The sequence below is a fragment of the Larimichthys crocea genome, chromosome XXIII (assembly GCF_000972845.2).
Source record: "Larimichthys crocea isolate SSNF chromosome XXIII, L_crocea_2.0, whole genome shotgun sequence".
NCBI classification, from domain to species: Eukaryota; Metazoa; Chordata; class Actinopteri; family Sciaenidae; genus Larimichthys; species Larimichthys crocea.
In genome coordinates, this window is record NC_040033.1 from 6,876,127 (window position 1) to 6,880,766 (window position 4,640).

Genomic DNA, 4,640 nt, shown 5'->3' on the forward strand with positions numbered 1-4,640 from the left:
CTGAGTTGCTCCAACGACAGATCCACTCCCTTCTTGTAGCTATCGGGCAGCTGATTGTAAAGATCCTGTGCCTTGGCAGAGTACAGCACAGCTCCGGCACAAACCAGCAACAGCAAGCCAGCAGCCATTTTCCTCCAAATGTGTGAGGAGAGCAGCTCGGCTCAGAAGGTAAAGACCCTCTTATCTGCACGGGATCAATACTCACATCCAAAACAAGTCCTATTATGGTTAAGAAGGGGAACTACACACAGTAACCAGACAGTGTTTGATCTCTAAATTCCTGTTGTACCCCAGAGGATGCAGATTGTAAAGCAGATTGTAGAGCTTGTAACAAAGTTTTAAAATATAATGACAGTCCTGCATCTGAAAGTAAAAGAACAATACTGAGCAAATTGTACTTTAGTTCTCACATGTCACATGCAATACATACATTCTTTAATGCAGTAGTCAAGGTGGACCTAGTTTGACCTACTCTATACACAGTTCAGTGGTTTAACAGAGAGGAATGGGCCTCCGATGGGCCGTGTGGTGATTAATGAAAGGAAAGAAGATGCAAAGGTTCTGTTATACAAATCTGTATTCATTTTTTGCTTTATATTTTTGTTTATAAATGTAGAAGAGACATTTGTGCTCCCTTAAAATGAGACGATATTTACTAGGTTATTGTCTTTCTGTGGACAATCAAATATCGAATTTTACGTCTTGATATTTCATTTAAACTTGAAGGATTTTTATGTGCCAAAACAAGTAAAAGAACCCAGTGTCCGCCACAAACACAGGAGAAAGGATCACATGAAAGCTTTAGACAACATTTTGTAATTAGCTGCAGGAATTTCCTCCCATTAGTGAGGGCCGGTCACTGGGTTTTTTTGGTGATAAGGATAAGCTCATAGTCTGTGTTTCATCCAAATGTTATGCCCTAACTGCTTCACGACAGTTGTCATAATATAATATATATATATATATAAAGGCATGTTGGCGTGCCCTGCCTCTCCCACCGTTGGACCTGAGGCGGCTGAATGACACCTGCGTAGTCAAACAGCCATCTATAGCGGCACCTACCTGTCAATCAAAGCTACCACACTGTTAAGTCTGCATAACTTTAAGCCTTAATATAATTTGAACAGGTGAGTTATATATAAATTCACCCTCAGTACAGTTGTCAGGAACGGGAAAATTAGCTATACTGTACACTGTACTTCTCATTAACACCCCCTGTGTGTGCAGTGTGTGTACATTAAAAAGAGAAAAAGTTCTGTGACATACTCCAAATAAAACCTTCAAAATAAAAACAGCGATAATGCCTGATATTGCAACGGATACATAATGGAGAGATGTTTGATTTCTGAGGTCTCGAAAGTGCAAACTATTGTAACACGTGTGTCATCCTTACAAAACACAGCAGACACTTTTTTTGCGGATCACTTCATGGTCCCACAGGCACTTTTGTGAGATTTTGTGCATCTTTGTTGTGACGACAAAAAGGCACAAGATCACAACGACAGTCAGGCTAGATGGGAACGTTCGGAGGGAATGAGCGTCCGAAATACAAACTTGAGAGTAACAGAGGACCGACAAATTTAAGTTATTTGACACAGTCAAAGCTTTAACCCAATCCATGTCACACTGATACAACATGACACAAACAACAAAAAAAATCATATATACTGTCTGTTTTAAAATCCTTCCCACTGCCCGGGAAGATCACCTAGACCGAGACCAAGTCAGGACCAGGCAGTGCGAGACTGAGTCAAGACCAAGACCAGACAGTAAGTAGCCTACAGGTAGCAACATATAACTAATATTTGCCAAATCTCTCTCTGGGTGAAGCGTGGTCCCATCCCTCTCAGTCAGCGTATTGAAGGATGCTGTGTGTTTTCTTTTGGGTGGACGTCAAATTGTTCTGCTGACATGAAGTTTTATTTTGATGCATAAGACTTATTGTGGGATAAAAGAAAAAAGTGCAATTCAATTTTAAAAAATCACAATGAAATGGCAAACAACTCACGAAACATGTTTTCATTGTCTAAGATGGACACGTCAGCTTTCTTCTTGTTGTAGAAACATGAGCAAGAACTACTTGTTCCAAAAACGATGAGCTCCGCAGGGAGATTACCTGATGTCCAACAATGGACGGTGGAAGGCTTTTCCAGGTGAATAACTTTATGTATAATATATTGAATATTTCTGCTCTCTGGGAAAATGATCGTCTTGCAGATGAGTGCTGGTCTGTGTAAAAGATAGAGAACACGTGTTCATTCTGATAACAGTCAATAACTTTTTTCTTCTGCAGGATGATGGTGTTTGTTGTTTCGTTATCTATGGCTTGATAATGAGTTCTACGGAAGTTTCAGTTGTATCTTGACAAGATTATCCTACATACTGAGGAACAGGCCCTTATCCTAGCTTTGCATAAGTTAGAGTAGAACTTGCCATAGAGAGTCATATGATAGCAGCCAGTTATACCGAATAAATTTACTACCCAAGTAGGGTAACAAATGACAGCTACGAGGTAGGAAAGCTGAAACCATAGCAAAAATGTAATAAATAAATAATATGATTTTTGTTAATAAATTGAGGTTCAGAAGACTAAAAAGACTATAAGAAACATCACGCTGAGGGATTTCTATTCTGGCATGCCACATATGGGGTTACACAGAGTCAAACGTGGAGTTTTAAGGTACAACATGTAGATATTTACTGTATTAAATAAAAATGAATATGCTGTCTCAGAGGAAACATGCTCTATGTAAAATACAAGGTCTGATAATTACTATAAGCAGTTGATTTCTTATTTGAAATTTGCCCGTCTTTGTAGGTTTTGTCTGTGTGTGTAGCGAAGCTGCACATATCGGTAGGCGGTTCCTGTAGGTATACATGTAGCCTATCGGTGAAGTTACAATCTTCATATCAGCTATAGCGTGTCGATGTATTTCGAAGCTCGGGATACAGCCTGGCATATGGTAGTCCAGAATTGCCCAACCTAAAAACCTTTTTGTGCTCGTTTTGCCCTAATGGAGGTTCAGTGTCTTTAGTCTGGCAACCTGCATCAGCTGCGTCTGGGGAGGGGGGGAGACTGCCCTCCAGTGTTAGGGATTGAGCTGCAGGGTCAAATCTTACATATTGTACCTTTAAGTGAAGATTTAATTGGATTCATGTCTAAATAAGGTTAAAATAAATGGAAATCTAATCACATGCAGAAGACAAGCTTTGAGAAATGAGAGTGAGCTTGTTTGCAGGGGGGCGGATATGCATAGTGAGGAATACAGTAAACAAGTAAGAACAAAAGAATGAGAACAGTTTGTTGTTTTTTGTCTTTCTGTATACACATTGTGAAATCTGGAGGACATACAAAGCAAAGATGGAACTTCTCTTACACGCGCAGGGACAGCTTGAAGGAGCTACGATACTGATCAATCACACTTGCTTTCAGTGGTTGGACCTTAAATTTTTGTGTATACCAGGACGTTGGAGGAAGCTCTTTAGGAAATACATTCAAGTACCCAAACTATGTAATAGCTGCAACAGGTTCCTACAATTTCTCCAGGTGCTATATTTGAACCATGTTTACTTTAGGCACAATTTCATGTAATATTCGCGAACGTATGTCCTGAGGTCAACTGTAGGGATATTGTTAAATCTTAGATTGTTATAGCGACACTGAGCAGATACAGAGCAGCTTTATTGTTTCATGTTTAGGAAAGGCAACGCCATTCTGATCATTACTATGGTAATTAAGGTCAGAGGACAGGGCTGTCTCACTCTTTAGACACAACAAGATAGGTGCATAACATAGAAGGTCGCTACGGGTAGAGGACAGCTCTTCAGTGAAAGTAAAAGAACAATACTGAGCAAATTGTACTTTATTGTCTCACATGTCACATGCAATAACATACACTTTAATGCAGTAGTCAAGGTGGACCTAGTTTGACCACTCTATACACAGTTCAGTGGTTTAACAGAGAGGAATGGGCCTCCGATGGGCCGTGTGGTGATTAATGAAAGGAAAGAAGATGCAAAGGTTCTGTTATACAAATCTGTATTCATTTTTTTTTCATATTTTTTGTTATAAATGTAGAAGAGACATTGGTGCTCCCTTAAAATGAGACGATATTTACTAGGTTATTGTCTTTCTGTGGACATGAATGATCAATTCAATCAAATATCGAATTTACGTCTTGATATTTCATTTAAACTTGAAGGATTTTTATGTGCCAAAACAAGTAAAAGAACCCAGTGTCCGCCACAAACACAGGAGAAAGGATCACATGAAAGCTTTAGACAACATTTGTAATCAGCTGCAGGAATTTCCTCCCATTAGTGAGGGCGGTCACTGATGTTTTTTTGGTGATAAGGATAAGCTCATAGTCTGTGTTTCATCCAATTGTTGGCCCTAACTGCTTCACGACAGTTGCATTTATATATATATATATATATAAATATATATATATATATAATATAATATGGCAGGTGCTGCCCTGCCTCTCCAACCGTTGGACCTGAGGCGGCTGAATGACACCTGCGTAGTCAAATCTATAGCGGCACCTACCTGTCAATCAAAGCTACCACACTGTTAAGTCGGCATAACTTTAAGCCTTAATATAATTTGAACAGGTGAGTTATATATAAATTCACCCTCA